An 18,004-nucleotide genomic window follows, 5' to 3' on the forward strand; every position below is an offset into this window, starting at 1 on the left:
TCCAATATGCAAGTTCAACCGCCAAAAGGCAGCTTTTGGTTAAACCAAAGCCAGTTCTACAGACAATGAGAAACGTTGATCTGAGCTAGAATTTGAAGTGGACGAAAGAAACTGTAAATTCAACAAAACCCAAACCCTTCCGTTCCTGACAGACAACAGGAATAGACGAGCACGCTGCATCCTTGTGATTTTAAATGCGAACCGACAATCCCCTAACTCGACGTCAGGCGTGTTACCAATTCCGTCACTGACCCAAAGACCAGGTTTGGCTGTGACACTTTGTCTTTCGGTAATGTAAAGTCCACATCAGGGAAACAGCATTCACAAGGTGAAAAATCAGCAAACATAATCACCGTCACTGTTTCACTTGGAATTCCCCACTCTGTGAACCGTTACCTTTCGCTGTACTTTCATATTTGAAGTGTTTTACATTCCAGAGCCTGAACTAATTCAGCGAGAAACCACTGGTCATTTCGAGCCCGTCATCCGGAATGAGGCGAGTTGAGCGATGCCTTTCTTGCTGCCAAAACATCACCACAGCTCAAAACGAGCTCGTGTAAGCATCAGTCTTTACTTAATTTGCTGCAGTATTTCTGCTGAAAAACATCAGATTATCACAGCATTGCTTTCTTCACATTTAAACCAAGGGTGATAATATGAACCGACTTGGAAACATGGAGACAGAAACACTGCTGAGAAGACGATTATGACGTGTAGAGCAGGCACCAGAGTTTGTGCAGGTCCCAAAGGCTTCTGCAGTATCAATGGACATCCCTGATTACGAGTCTGATTTTGCATTGCCCAGAACAGGCTTTCATTCCCAGTCAGGGGATGTAGATTTAATTCTCTTCTTGTGAATTATCCGAATGAAAAGTAAATCCTGGCTGCACCCAGAACACACACACGGATCCTGCCAGAACAATTCAGTGATCGATCAGAATCTGTCTGGAAGGACAATGGCAGCAAATACAAGCGAAAGCTATCACAGCAATTACCCCTCCAAATTTCTCGCGTTTCCCAGTTGAAAATATTTCGCTGTTCCTTCAATGTCACTAGGTCTAAATCCTTGCCTCATGGCATCATGCCTGCACCCCGCAACTGAGGACATCCAGGGTTTTGCGGAGTCACTCAAAATCTCAATCACTCGAGTAATTAGGGATTGACGGTGCATCCCATCACATTGAGAAATGCATTTATCCCAGTAATACGTTTCCTAAAGCTGCAGTTTCTAAGGGAACACTTGCAAGCTGTCGGGAATAAGTTGAGAAGTGCAACGGACGAGAGGAAAATGTGAAAGGCAATGATGACTGGGAGGCATGAGACAGCAAGTGAGTGAGGAGCTGGTGTTGCAACGTTCAATGTCAGTGTCAGTATTTACTGACCACTATTCACTCTGACTCACACACCACTCCTTAACAATTCACCACAATGAGCCCATTCCTCTTAGTGTGAGTTTATCTTTGCTGATATTAACACGGTTACAGGTGCCCAAGAGGATGGATGAATCCGAGTTATCCTGTCAGTTTAAACAGTCTAAGTTACCAGTTTACAACAAGAGCAATAAGAGATTGCCTCTTCCTGTGCATTTCTAGTGGAGAATATCCAGCTTTAAACTCTTCTGCATAACCAGAGGCTGTTTTAAATTTACACCAAGTAACTGTGAAACACACAAAAAATGAATCCGAGTTCCTGTGTTCGAATAGTCAAGTAAATGCACGCATGGTTTTGAATCGTTGAGCTTGGGCACTCCCTCAGCCGTAGTTAGTGCAAGTTCCTGTCAAAAAACAGCCGAATATGGGATGAAATCCTGACATCTCACTGTTTATAGGTCTTTCATGAAAAACAGAGTTCCCGACTTCACCTGTGGTTTAGGTCGTGGTGGGAATTCTAACCAATGACAGGATCGAGGTTATAGTTTAAAGACAGCTCCTTCGACACCTCTGCCACGCTGCCACACAAACCCCTGCAACCACGTTTTTCATGATTAGTGTTTCAGCATCGCCTCACTTCAGGCACTGACCCACACGCACTTTCAATGGCGAACTTGGCGTAAGATCGATAATATTTTTGAGGATGTTGCAAGGCATACAGTGTTTGGACTGTAGCGTAAAGCTGAATAGGATGTGAAAATTCTCCCTGGAGCTTGAGGGCTGAGGGATGGGATTACAGAGGTTTTTATCAATATGAAGGAGACGGCAGTGTAAATGGTTAATGACTATTTCTTCCCAAGACAGGCAAGTTCAAAACAAGGGATGAATGTTTTAAGGAGAGAGTGGCAAAATTTAAAAGGGATCTGAAGGACATTGTTTTTTTCACACAGAAAGATTTGTGTGTTTGGAATGAATTGTCAGATTTCGTGGTGGAGTCTGGTATACTCTCAACATTTCAAAGGCATATGGATCTGTACTAATTCTCCGATCATCATGGGCAAATTAGCATGTCAAATTCAACTGCCCTGCACATCTTTGGAATGTGGGAAGAAACCCACGCAGACGCAGGGAGAATGTGCAAACTACGCACAGGAATGAAACGTGGAACACTGATGCTGTGAGGCAGCAGTGCTAACCACTGAGCCACGTGCCGCCCTAAAAGGGGATGGAGAACGCAGCTAGCAACCCCGCAATCTCTCGCATGCAAAGCGAGTCCACCCCCATTTGAGATTAATCCCACAGGTTAAAACCAGCAACGAATCATTTTTTTCTGATCTTAGGCTGCCAATGACCATTCTTCTTGACACATTCCCAACTTCTCAGTGGGAGATTTTAGCTGCAGAAAAGACCTCACAAATCATGTTGCCCGCGCGGCTCTTCAGCGAAACCAAAACCTGACAACTCATGAACAGAAGCATAACTGACAAAGAGAACCTATTTTCAGGCACACGGACTCATGAATGCTGTCTGTGAGGCAGAGCGAGTCGTCTGAGTCATGAGCTGCTCACACAAATTGCAGCGAGGCAATTCCAAATGGTGCTTTCAATGTACTGGCACCTTAGTGCACCAATACTTCCAGGAAAGTGCTCAAGTAACATGAATCAGAACTGACTAACAATGAACCATGAAAAGTGAAGATTACCAGTTACAGTCTCGATTAGATGAGGTTAACAATTGGGCTGATGTCTCCACCGGATCGAGAGGACCAATCACCAGCCTCTCTCATCAGGACAGAAATTAAGGAAATTAGGGAAAAATAACCAAGTTTCACATCGCAATTTCCCACCTTTTCGCAACAACAACAGAAAACTGCGAGCAGATTCAATGTAGAACCTAATTTCACATCAATAGGGAAATAAACATCTCCATTCACTTTCAGAGAAACGGTGAAAAATGCAAATTGCCTGGAATATGAAAGACTGGCGCAGCCTGTTTCTGAGTCGCATATTATGCTGGTGGCCTTTCGAGCTGGAGGGGAACGTGACAACTACAGCAGAAGAGGAAAACATGGGCACTGACATGTTGGTTGTTTTCTGCTGTGCCACATCAGCGCGGGTTAGAAGAAATGAGAGCTTTTTCTTTCTGTTCAACTTTAACAAAACTCATCCCTGCGAAACGTTGCCAGCTTAATGCATTAGCACACGTGGCCGCGCAGGGATGCAAACACAAGCCTTCTTAAGAAGTGCAATCTGAAATCAGAGTCTCAGGTTGCTCAGCCACGCGAGCACACAGGCCAAAACCGGAAACCCAAGAGCATGTCCCTGATGATACCCTGCAGCATACTCACAGCAACTGCACCAGTTCTGCAGAATAAGCGGTGGGCAGGAATTGCTCTATCTGAGCGGTCGTGCTTGTTGATCTCATCAGCAAATCTGGCTTTGAATTTGCTAGCCCATACCTGCTACCATGCTGAAACGGTATGCAATTCTGAATAGTCGCTGTGTGAAACTTTGTTCATTTTCTCTCCTCAGATAAAGTGATTACTGGAGATGAAGAATTCTGCTCCTGCCAGAAACGGCGACTCTCCTGCTGCTCGGATGACAAGAAAAACTGGTTTCTCACTGGAATCCGAGAATGGCAGAACACGTAGCAAGATTATTCGAAACCCAGAGCCGATAATTGTTCCAACTTTCCTTTTCTTTCTCCATAATAGTGCATTATCCAGCAGAGCCATGAGCAACTGCCACCTGGCTGCAAGCTGAGTTGGAAACCTATGTGGGAATCAAGGACATGCGGCTCACTTAATGTCGGTAAATCAAACACTTCTCACTTTGAGCTGTCCAAAAATTAGTTTGTATACATATTCAGGGGAAGGTCAAAGGCGATCTGAGATGTCTAAGAGGTGCTCTTTGTTCGAGTTTTGAAAAGGTTTCCCGCTTTAGTCGCATTCACGTTTCTTGTTGATGACTGAATCCGACAGAAGGTGTTTCACCAGAGCTGCACTTGACTTGCATTCCTCTCCCTCGCTGTCATACTTTCCTGGAACTTTGTGAGAACAAGAAAACAAAATACATACTGCGCCATTCGGCAGCCTGTCTGTGATTTCCTCATTTTCAGTTACAACATGGCTTAGACTTCAGGCCACACGGTGATATTAGTAACAGTATGAGAACAAGAGTCGATAGTTCATCTGTGTCTGTAAATCTTCTCATTCCTGTTGTTGACTGAATGAACTGTATCCGTGTCTGCTGCTTCGAAACTCGAATATGTGAACTGCTCCAAACTGTGATTGAGGATTTGTGGTTTTGGTTGACACACGTTGAGAAACGCCAGACAGCGTTCAAATGAAGCTTTCAGAGCACATTTTCGGATGCATTTGACAGAGACGAACATCATGAATCCAGTGTTCGCTGTGACAGAAGGAAATGAATGCTCTCCTTGTTACTGATCCAGGCCACCTTTGCATGTCAAGCAAATGCGGTACTGTTGTTACAGAAAGGATCAGTGCTCGGTAACTGTGTCCTTAAAGAGGACATGATTGAAAAAATAAAGAAGACCATGTTGAAATATCCAGGAAATATTGGCTGAAAAGGCGCAGACAATTTTCCCTGCAGCGCCAAGACAGAGGAACATATGTAACGGCACTCTTAAACAGGATGGCCAGCAGTGATATAGACATCGCCACATATGAAGAACCACTGCGAATTGAAATTTGAAAATGATATTCACGCAGCAGGTATTCTGAATTATCTTCTTTTCACTGCTACAGTAGTATTGGGCGAGTAAATTCAAAACAAGGTTTGCTGATGAGAATACAATAAAGCCCCATCGATCATGATATGAAAGACTGTCGTCCGGAAAGAGGGAACAACAATGTTTCTTCTAAGCTTTGTACTGGGCCACTTTCGCACAAACGGATACTGCTACTCTCCAGAAAAGATCAGGGCCCGCGGCATGCACTGTTAGAAATTGTGACCATCAGTGCTGGAAACTCCCTGCATATTCAGAACAAGGAAGACACATATCGAATAAAAGCGTAGGTGGCAATAAATTGGACTTGTATTCCCTTTCACCACAACAGCTAGAATGTGCGGGGATATACAGAGTAAGGTTTACTGACCTGGTCAGAAAGCAATGACCTCCACATATTTTGACACACAAGCCTATCTTTCTTTCTGTCCGTTTTTTGTTGAAGCGCCGATCATTTCCGTAGGAGTTGTAGGTGATTGCTGCTCCCCCGCAGGATCACAGTGGGGCCAGAGACCCGATCGAGCTGCTCAGAACAGTTCGTGTTTGCCGATAATCACTGAAACTGAGATTGATGTCACGTCGACATGGTGTAACAGCTGCCAACACATGTAGAGGGTTTTGGGAAGGATTAGGACCCACTCTGGGAAAAAGACTGGATCCTAAGACTGGGGAGTAAGTGTTCAGGTAGAGGACTGGAGAATGGGGTCAAGAACGATATTAGTCAAGATCGAATGGCGGAGCTGATTAGATATTCTGAAAGCGCTAACCGCTCCGATGTCTTCCAATCTCTGGCCATCTGGTATCGAAGGAAATAGAAACAGAGTTATTTGTTCAGTTGGAAGTCCTGGGCAAAGTGAGAGATAGAACAAGCATGATACAGTTTTAGAGACTGGGAAAATGTTTGGAGAGGAAGCAATAAAAGTGAAGCTGAATATAAAGTTTGAAGTCAGGACATATTCAATAAAAAGGAAGTTTGTAGAAAGGCGGAGGGACATGGAGATGGAAAAAGAAGTGTCACCAGTCCCGAAATCTCATTCGGCTTTCATTTTCAAGATGCGACCGGACCTGCTGAGATTTTCCAGCAATTTCATTTGTTGATTCTGAAACAGAAGATGGGAGTGATCCTGGACCAAACAGCTCTCGCACGTTCTGGGAATATTTGACTTACCCGTTTGATCAGATCACGTCTGTCCCACACTGAAACCTCAGAATCCTTCCCCACCCGCACCCTCGTTACTGGCAATAAACTGTTCATTACATAAACTTACATGAGCACACAGCAAGAACAATTGCAAAACGTTCAGGGATAGCTCCGTTCCGTTCCATCAGCACATTCTAAATCAGTTGATTTTTGTTTCAGGACCCATGGGACATTAAGCCGTCTCTGTCAGACCACAAACAAATGGCCATTCGCGTTCTGTGTCTTTGAACACCTTGGTCGGTGCATGGATGTCGTGGAATCTCACGTTGTAAAATGGACATCATTCATAGCATTTTCAGCTGCACTGATAAAGTTGTCTCTGGCGCTTCCAGTAAAGTGCAGACAGTTTTCACTCAGTAACCGACATGTGATCAAAGCAGGAGGACATATGTTTCAGCGAAAGCAACAGGATTCCTCCACCAGCGTTGGCTTGCAATTCCGCATGTGGAACGAAGAGCTGGAACTCTATTAAACAGTGAAAACGACTATTATGGGGCTTGGATGCACGACTCTCTGATTAAACACCTCACATTTCACCGAACTGAGATATCCAGGCTTGGGACACGATGCATTAGTTGGCTCTTTTATTCTGAGCATAATTCACCTGGCACAACAATTTGTAAAGATCCAGCTCATTCCTCCCAATCACAAATAACATCATTCACATCTTTCACTTTCGTTATTTCTTCAAAACATTACAATCTATTTAACACTTGTCCCGGCATTTAAGATTCAACCCAAATATTTTCACATGAAATGATTTCCAGTCACTCTGTCAGACGCAATCAGTCGGATAATTAACTTAGAAAACCCAATCATTTCTGTTTACAGTATTGGGAATTTCCATCTGCTGACAAGACAGAGTCCTCACAATCAACATTTTCTTTGTTCTTCCGGCCTAAAACGTTTACCACTTCTTATTTTCAAGATAGGAGTTTTGTTTATAACACGTTCCAAGAACAGGAACAACCTTCCAATCTCCTGAAGCCGATTCCAATTTGAAATGGAAGTTTTGTTCCTTTCCCACGGGAAGAGCAGTTAATGAGAAAGGAGTTTCCACGAGCTGTGTCCCAGGGTTTAGCAGGAAGCCCTGATTGAAGCTGCAGTGGTCGCTTTCAGTTGGCATCGGGCGATTGGAGAACATGGCGTCGTATTTTGCTGCGTGTAAACATCTTGCTCCCCGTGGACTCGGGGTGAATCATGGATGAGGTTTCTGAATAACACTGCCTTCCAGTCTCTGGCCATCTGCTATTTAAGGAAATAGAAACAGAGTTATTTGGTCAGTTCGATGTCCTGGGCAATGTGAAAGATGGAACAGTTCTGATACAAAATTGGAGACTGGGAAAATGGTTGGAGAGGAAGTAATAAATGAGAATCTGAATAGAAAATTGGAAGTCAGGAGACATTCAATAAAAAGGAAGAGTGTGCAAAAGCAGGTGGAGATGGACATGGAAAAGAAGTGCCACTAGTCCCGAAGTCTTAAATCGATTTATATTTCCAAGATGCCACCAGACCTGCTGAGATTTTCCAGTAATTTCATTTGTTGGTTTAGAAACACAAGATGGCAGTGATCCTGGACCAAACAGTTCTTCCGTGCTCTGGGCATGTTTGACTTACTGTGTCTATGTCCCACACTGAAACCTCACGATCCTGCCGCACCTCCACCCTCATTACTGACAATATACTGTTCATTACGTTAAACACAAGAAGAACAACTGCAAAACTTTGAGGGAGAGTTCCCTTCGGTTTCCATCAGAACAATCTGAATCACTGAAAATTGGTTCAGGACCCATGTGATATTGATCCGTCTCTGTCAGACCCCTAGCAAGTGGCCATTCGCTTTCCGTGCCTTTGAACACTTTGGGTGGTGCACGATTGGTTTGGAACCTCACGTTTTGAAACGGACATCAATCATTGTATTTTCGGCTGCACTGATAAAGTTGTTTCTGGCGCCTCCAGTAAAATGGAAACAGTGTTCACTCAGAAACCGTTGTGTGATCAAAAGCAGGCGGACAATGAAAGCAGCAAGAACATTCCCCTGCGAAGGGTTGCAATACTGCACGTGGAACGAAGAGCGGGAATTGTATTAAGCGGTGAAAGCGCCCATTGTGAGACTTGCACCCACCACCCTCAGATTAAGCATCTCACACTGCACCGACTGAGCTAACCAAGCACGGTGCACTGTGGATTAGTTTGCTATTACATTGCGAGCATAATTCATCAGCAATTTGTTAGGATCCAGTTCATTCCTCCTAATCACAAAAATATCATTCACAGCTTTCACTTCAGTTATTTCTTCAAAGCATTACAATCTATTCAGCACTTGTCCCGGGATTTAAGGTTCAGCCTTAATATCTTCATATTTTTACCCTCACCTTTATGTCGCTGATGTGATTTCCAATCACTCTGGCAGACAGTAAATCAGTCGGGAAATTAACTAAGGAAACCCAATCATTTCCGTTTACAGTGTTGGACAGAGTCGTCTCAATCAACACTTTTTTTGTTCTTTCTACCTAAAACCTTTACCACTTCTCATTTTCAAGTCAGGAGTTTTATTTATAACATGTTACAACGACTGGAGCGACATTCCAATGTCCTGAAGCCCTTTCCAATTTAAAGTGAAAGGTTTTCTCCTTTCACACGGAAAGAGCTGTTACTAAGGAAGGAGTTTCCACGAGTTGTTTCCCATGGCTTGGCAGAAAGTCGCTGATTGAAGCTGCAGTGGCCGCTTTCTGTTGGCATCGGGAGCTTGGAGGAAGTGATGTCGTGTTCTGCTGCGTGTAAACGTCTCACTCCCTGCGGACTTGGGGTGAATCATGGATGAGTTTTCCCAGTTACAATGTCAATATATGGTCGGGGTAAATGCTTGTGCTGAAATATTTGAGGCTTATTCCCTGGGTGGGCTCGAACCACCAACATTTCAGCCAATTGTGCCGACCATTTGAGATACAGAAACTGGCAACGCAGATATCCAAAAAGCAATGCTATCGACGGGATATGAGGATAAATCGGACAGCAGGAACTTGCGTTGTTTTCAGAGACGGTCGCTGATTTTATCACCGAGAGGGTAAGCACACTGAGGAGCTGCAAACACTCAAATTAAAAGGCATCCACGCATGCGCACTGTGCTCACATACATCTCCACATAGCAGTTCACTTACGATGCTGGTATTTGAAGCCACGATTCGATAGAAACTGAAGCCGAAAATCCAGCATATTAGACAGCTCGACCACGCTACCACACAAAAGCCATCACTCAGATTTGTTTTGGCTAGTGTTTCAGCATCGATTCACTTCAGGCACTTAGACCTCGCAAATTTTGTAATGAAATTGGCGTAATTTAAGAAGAAAGACTAAAGAAAATGTACAGACAAGGAACAGGCCCTTCATCCATTCAAGCCTGAGCCGATCCAAATCTACTGTTTAAGTCTGTCACCCAATTCCTAAGCATCTGTATCCCTCTGCTCCCCAACTACTCATGCATCTGTCCAGACGCATCTTAAATGTATCTACCGTGATTACCTCTCCCGCCTCTGATGACAACGCGTTCCAGACACCCAACACCCGCTGTGTCAAGTAGTTCCCACGTGTATCCCTCTTAAACTTTTCACCTCTCACCTTGAAAGCGTGATCTCTCGGTATTTAATCCTTCAACTGGGAAATAAAACTTTTCTCTATCTACCTTGTCTGTACCTTCATGATTTTGTAAACCTCAAAAAGGTCCCCCTCAAACTCCTTTTTTCTAATGAAAACAAACCTCACCTACTCAACCTCTCTTCCTAGATTGCACCTTCCATACGAGGCAACATCCGCTTAAACCTTTTACGCACCCTCTCCAAAGCGTCCACATCCTTTTGGTAATGTGGCGACCAGAAATTTACACAGTATTCTAAGTGTGGCCAGACCAATGTTTTGTTCAATTTTAACATGACTTGCCAGCCATTGTATTCAATACCCCATCCAATGAAGCCAAGCATACTATATGCCTGCTTGTCTACTCTATCCACGTGTGCAGCAACCTTCAGTGTATAATGGACCTGTACTATCAGATCTCTCCATCCATCAACTTTCTTTTTCCCCAAAGCTCTTCCGTTCATTGCATAACCCCAGCTAGAATTAGACTGACCGAAATGCGTCACCTCACAGTTGTCTGTTTTGAACTCCAGCTGCCACTTTTCCACCCAACTTTCCAGTATATCTCTATCCTCCTGTATTCGTAAACAGTCACTTATACTTTCTGGTAGTCCAGAAAACTTCGTGTCATCTGCAAACTTTCTGATCATTCCAACAGTGCTCTCTTCCAGATCATTTATGTATATCACAAACAACAGTGGCCACAACACTGATACCTGTGGAGCACTACTGGTCATCTTTCTCCATTTCCAGAAAACTCCATTCAACTGCCACTCTCTGTCTCCTATTGCTCAACTAATTCTTTATCCACCTGTCTAGAACACCCTGCACACCATGTTACTTTACGTTCTCTATTTGGTTACCATGGGGAACCTTATCTAACTCCATACTGTAGTGCATGTATATGACATCAACAGCCTTTCCTTCATCTATCAACTTGGGCACTTCCCCGATAAACTCTGTGCCTCTCACTGATATGCACATTATTTTCTAAATATGAATAGATCCTATTCTTCAGTACCTTCTCCAGCAACCTTCCCAACACTGATGTTAGGCCCATTGTTCTGTAGTTATCCAGAATATCCCGACTGTCCTTCTTGTACAGGGGACAATATGAGAAACGTTCCAGTCGGCCAGAACCTCACCTGTGCTGAAGCATGCCACGAAGATATCTGTCAGGGCCCCAGCTATTTCCACTCTCACCTCGCTCAGGAACCAGGGATAGATCCCATCCGTCCCTGGGGATTTGTCCACATTAATTACCCCTAGCCTGCCCAACACAGCTTCCCTACTTATGCCAACATGATCCAGACTAATCAAATGTTTTACTCGAGACTCATCATTCATCATGTTCCTCTCCTCAGTGAACACTGATGCAAAATAATCATTCAGAATCATACCCACTCTCTCAGATTCGACATCCAGCCTTCCTTCATTTTCCTTCAGTGGACCAATCCTTTCTCTGGTTTCCCGTTTGCTTCTTATATCTGAATAATAGGCTTTAGGATTCTCCTCAATTTTGCTAGCGTGAAGTTGTTTCATGACCCCTTTTAACCCCCTTCATTCCTCGTTTAAGACTTGTCCTACTCTTCTCATGTTCCTCCAGGGACCATTATGTTCTTAGCTGCCGGGGCGTTATGTATGCTTCCCTTTTCCTCTTGGCGAGTCGTACAATTGTCCTGTCATCAACAGTTCACGAATATTGCCTTTCACATCCTTTGCCTTCAACGGGACATGCCTATCCTGCACTATATTTAACCTACCTTTGAAATCCTGCCACATATGAACTGTGGACCTTCCGACAAATAGCTGTGTCCAATCCACATTTCCGACCTCCTACATAATTTTGATATAATTAGCTTTGGCCCAGTTTAGTACTCTTTCCTCAGGACCACTATCATCTTTGTCAATGAGTATTCTAAAACTTACAGAATATTGGACACTTCCCAAAGAAATCACCCACGGCAAATGCTCTCACCAGCCCTGGCTTATTCCCCAATATCAGTTCCAATATGGCCTATTCCCTCGTCGGACTATTGATATACCACTCCAGAAAATTCACCTGGAGGCTTCTTACAAATGGTATACCATCCAGACCTCTGACACTAAGAGTATCCCGGTCAATGTTGGGAAAACGGAAATCTTCAGTCAACACTAAATTATTGCCTCTACGTCTTTCCATGGTCTGTTTAACTATTTTCTTCTTACACCTCACGCTCACTTTAATACAGCCTCAAAAATCTAACCTCACCCTTCTTATTTCACTGCTCCATCCATAGTGTCTCACGACCCAAGCCCGACATGGTGTCCTCCTTTCACACAGCCATGATATCATCCCTGACCAGCAATGCAACTCATTCCCCTTTTTTCCCTCCCTGTCCCGTCTGAAGCAACTATATCCTAGAACATTTGGTTGCCAACCATGCCCTTCCTTCAAATAAATCTCTGTGATCGCAATAACGTCATATTCTCAGGCACCAAGCTATGCCCTAAGTTCATCTGTCTATACTCCATGCATTAAAGTAGATGCATTTCAGGCCACCAGTTCTTTTACATTTATCTGCTCTCTGTCTACTCTTCCCATTACTAATGCTATCTTCCTGATTCTTATCGTTTCCAGTTTCCACCTCACTGCCGACTTGTTTACTCTTGTGGTTCCCAGTCCCCTGCCACATTAGTATAAAACCTACCCAACAGCAGTAGCAAAAACTCCAGAAAGGACATTCGTTCCCGTCTGGTTCAGATGTACATCGTCAATTTTCTTATAGTCCCACATTCCCCAGAACTGGTCGCAAAATCCAACAAATCAGAAACCCGCCATGCAGTACCATTCCTCAAGTCACGTGTTCATCGTGCCTTTTTTTATTCATTTCTACGCTGGCAGTCACATGGCACCGGCAGTAATCCCTAGATTACTACCTTTGAGGTCCTCCTCTTTAATTTCTCTCCTAGCTCCTTGAATTCTCCCTGCAGGTCCTCATCTCGTTTTTTATTTCGTTGGTGCCTGTATGCACCAAGACAACTGGCTGTTCACAATTCGCTTTTCGAATGCTCTTCAGCCGATGGGCGACATCCCTCGCCTGAGCACCTGGGAGGCAACATAACTCTCCAGAATTGCTGATGCTCCACAGTGAGTCCACCCGCAGTTCCAGAGTGACCACGCGGTCAAACAAGTGCTGCAGTTGGACACACTTCTTGCAAGTATAAGTTTAGAAAACCTTATCAAGGATTTGCAAGGTTTGCACTGCTTGGACATGAGAACGAAACTGAATAAGCTTCGTCAGATTCCCAGGAGCTTCAGTGCTTAGATATGGCCTCACAGAAGCTTATAAAATCATAAGGAAGACAGACAAAGTAAATACTCAGGGAGCACTTTTTCACAAGACACGCGAGTTCACATCTACACAGCAAACGTTTAATGCGAGAGAGGAAACATTTAAAAGGGATGTGAGGGACAAATGTTTTTCGCACAGAACTTTTGTTTGTGTGGAATGAATTGCCACATTTAGTGGCAAAGTCTGGTGCACTCACAACATTTCTAAGGCATCTGAATGGGTTTATAGACAGGAAGACCGCGGAGAGATAAGGCAAAAATATTGGCAGATATGTATGCATTAATTTCGGTTATCTATTCAGCAAAGGCAAGTTGGATCGGGGGTTGTTTCCATGCTCGACAACGCTGAGATGCTGCAGCCACGAGGAACGGTTTGAATACACCATTTGCAAAAATACGCATGATGTTTGTTACTCAGTCAGCCAGTTTGGCTATTTTGTTTGGAGGGTCATGGGCCCAACCGATCCAGAGATGAAGGTTTTCCGGATATTTGCTGCCAATGACCATTCTTCTTGACACTTTCCGAAGTTCGCCATCAAAGATTTTGGCTGAAGAAAAATACCTCCCATATCGCATTACCCACTTTGCTCTCCAGCGAATCCAAAAACTGACAGCTCTTAACGTGGAACAGAATTAAAACTGAAAAGGCAGTACGATGATCAGACACACTGAAGCTTAAGTGCTGTCTGTGAGGCACTGTGAATCGTCTCTGATATGAACCGCTCGCACATGTAACAGCGAGGCAATTCCAAACCTACTGGAGATTTAGTTTATTGCCAAGTCCCAGAAAGTGCTCAAGTATCATATAAAAAAAGAACAACAACGAACCATTAAAAGTGAACATTTTCAATTATATCCGTGATTAAATTAGGCCATCAATGCGCCAGTGCCCCCAAATGATCGAGAGAGCCAATCACCTTTCTCCCTCACCAGGACAGTAACGAAGAAAATGAAAGTATAGCAACGTTTCACATCGCGATTGCCCACCTTTGCACCACAGCATCAAAAAAAGGCAAACAGATTCAATGCAGGATCTTCTTTCGAAATATCGGTGAAATAACTGTGTCTATGCACTTTCAGAGTAAATTGGGAACAACACAAGTTGTCTGGAATATGAATAACCAACATAGACTACTTGGGTCCCAGATTCTACTGATGCACAGACTTTCATATGAAAAGGTACGTTGGGTGATTGCCCCACACCCAGAAATCTTCTGGCTGGCTTCTGTTTGCCCTGTCACATTAAACGTGTGCTGCTCTAATCGAATTTGTAGTTCTTGCCGTTTGTCCGTATTGCAACTAGGGATAGCTGGTCGTGGCAACTCGTGACTGCCACACAAATTTGTTGCCAAAATTGGATTGTCCCGCAACGTGATTCGCAGTGCACGAACTTTGCTGCGAGGATATGCCACACGGCAAGTTAAAAAGCACGCTTCCATTTATTAAAGTAAGTTTCTGGGAACTGACAACCAGATTCCTCCTTACACTCGGAATTAGGACAACACATAAACCAACAGCCTCTCTCAGAGACAAGTGACCAATGCCCATCTTGTGCCGGACAAACAAAGTTGACAAGATTGCACGCAGGGTCTGCACAGAAAACTATAGAGGAAAAGCAGACAGACGACCATCGAGCTGCATTCATGCAGTTCTGTTACCCTGTAAACCCCATGCACAGCTGTTCTTTGTAGGTACAGACAGGGCACTGAGTGTCTCTGACTCCGGGACTTGGAACTCGGAATATATGACCGTCTGCATCACTGGTTACTTCCTTGTGTGAGGTAACTCCCGATGGAACATATGTAAAACATGATAGCTCATTGAGAAATACATCCACAATTGTACCCAAGAGACGTATTTCTGTTGTGCTTCAGGTCCAAGAACACCCAGGTCAATAGCTCCCCTGATTACCTCTGTTGATCATGTTTGCAAAGAGATCTAGCAAATTGCCAAGTTTGATTTTCCTTTCAATCAGCAATTTTGACTCAGTTTGGCTGCAAATATCTTTTCCTAACTTTCTGCTTTTCTTCTTTTACATTGGTGTCTCGCACCTTACAATTGACAGCAGAGTTAGGAGAGGAGATGGAAGCATTGAGCCCATCAAGTCAGCGATAGCTTTCAATGAGATCATGGCTGATTTGGTTAATGCTCAACTCTGCTTTTTACTCATGGCCGAGTGGTTAAGGTGATAGGTTAAAAATCCATTCCGGTTTCCCTGCGTAGGTCCGAATCCAACTGACTCCGCTATGAATGACTTGCTGCTGGGCGAAATTTCGCTCAAAGTTCAGAAAACCTATTTTTCTGAACCTCAATGGCATTGGATTCACTGCCCATCCCTAATTACTCCAGTGATTGAGATGATGAGCTACTGTACAGAAACTTGAGCGAACTGAACATAGAGGTACAGCCAAAATGCTGTTAGCGAGGGAAAGTTCCAGGATTTAGGAATAGCCAGATACTTCTAACTCAGAAAGGCGAGATCCCTGATAGGTGATTTGCGGTCACAGTTTTCTCTTGTTTCTGCTGCTATTGTCCTTCGAGATAGATGTAAACAATCACAGGATTGATTCTGGTAACCAAAATAAAATCCCTGCATCTACTGTCGTTTGTGGAAGTGAGTTCCAAACCTCTCCCAAATATTGTGTGTAGAAGTGCTCACTAACATCTGTCCTGAATACTCTGAACCTCATTTCAGACTCATTGCAGAATCCACAGCGAACAGAAACAGTTTATCGCTTCATTTTAGTGTCTTGCATTACTTCTCTCAGGTCACCACTTAACATTCAAAGTTGTCGCAAAAACAGGCTTCATTTGTATATCAGAAACAGAAATGGCTCAGCATGTCTGTGGGATAGCAAGAGTTAATGTTTCACTTCCGTTTACCATTCTTTGCAACTGACTTGCCTGATTTCTTATCATACCTGCAAACGGTATGAAACCAGAACGGATGAGAGAACACAGAGATTAGGAAGTTCTGCATTTGCAGTGACATCGGGAGTCTCCATCACTGGAGAATTGTAAGGAGACTACTGCTCAGTGAACTGATATCGCACTTCCTGTATCTAAATAAGGAAACCTGTCAGTGATTTGGAGACTTTATTGTTCAAAAGTTAAAACCAAAGAGCAGATCAGCAGCAGACTAAAACAAGTGAAATTGTCATAATGCCTTATAAGGAACGCCAATGAAGACCAGGATAGTGAGGATCACCTTCTCCACATGTTGGAATTGTTTGATGCAGTTTTCTGTGCGACGTTATATCTCCTTCAGGCAACTGACAAGCTCCTTGTTTGAAAATCTGTGTTGATGAATCACCAAAGGTGTTGCATTGTACTGTGTGTAAGCAGCTTGTGGAGACTGAGACTGTAGCATTGCTCACTTTTGTTTTTGTTTTTTATTCAAATTTCTGAGAAATGAAGAAGCTTAATAACAAGCTTAATCCCAGTTTTGGAGAAGCATTGCTCATCAGTACAAGATAATCAGCTCACGTGAAGATGTTCCAGAATTGATATCAGAGAGCTAATTCAAACCCTACGACGATAGATGCCATGAATTCTAAATTGAAATTCTATGTCTAATGCCTTTAACCCATTACAACTTACCATGGAAAATCCCTTCCGATTCGCCTCTACCCCTTAGGGAAGTAAAGCTGCTATTCTTATTTGCTCCAAGATACATGTGACTCCAGACGCACAGAAACTGGATTGTTTGTTGCAGGTCAGTTATCTACACCTCAGGACCTCACTTCAGGAATTATTTATGGTTCTGTTCGTTAATAAATGTCCAGAGTTCAGCCGCATTCTTAACTCCTCAACTCCTGAAGCATTCCATTTCACAATGCAGCAGAATTCTGGCAATGTGAAGGCCTGGGCAGACAAGTGAAATTAATTTCACACATCCTGATTAAGATAATGTAATCAATACCTCTGGAAATTCAATGGTGTTGCCATTACCTAGTCTTCAACGATCAACAATCTGGGAGTTACTATTAATCCCAAAATGAACTGTCCTCCCTACATAAATAATGTGGCTACAAGAAAACCGCCATCAGTCATGGGATTTCTGACTCCAATCGCTTCTCTAATACTGAGAAGGATCACGTCAAGTGTGTGATGGAATACTCCCCAATTGACTGAAAAAATATATCGACAACATACCTCAAGATTTTGGACAGCGCCATTATGAAACATTCGTACAAAAAAAAATAATGCTGCGGACATTTAATAACTGAAATGAAACTAGAAAGTGCTGGAGAAGTTCAGCAAGTCTAACAGCATACTTGGAGAGAAATACAGTTAACGTTTTGAGGCCAAAATGACTCTTCTTCAGAACAGCACTGAAGAGAGGACATGTAGGACAAGAAACATTACTTCTCTGACACTTTTCACAGTTGCTACCAGGTCGGCTGAGTTTCTTCAGAACGTTCCACTCCATGGCAGTTAAGTCAGTTCGATTGGCATTTTATGTATAATTTCAGTCCATTCACCACTGTCGCAGCTTTTTGATTCATCAACAATTTCCATTTGACAGCACACTCCAACTCTTGTGCTACTATCGTCCTAAAGGCAAAGGAAGTTAACGAATGCCAAAATCATTATCTGTATGTTCCCTTCCAAGCTACTAAACATCACAATTGGACAGGTATTCCTTCAGTCAGTCCTTCACTGTCCCAGTGGATCAGAGGGTTGCTCTCCTCCCCCACTTCAAAACATCCAAAT

This window comes from Chiloscyllium plagiosum, unplaced genomic scaffold (assembly GCF_037043375.1).
Source record: "Chiloscyllium plagiosum isolate Xiang-an unplaced genomic scaffold, Cpla_swu_hap1 HiC_scaffold_45, whole genome shotgun sequence".
Lineage (NCBI taxonomy): Eukaryota > Metazoa > Chordata > Chondrichthyes > Orectolobiformes > Hemiscylliidae > Chiloscyllium > Chiloscyllium plagiosum.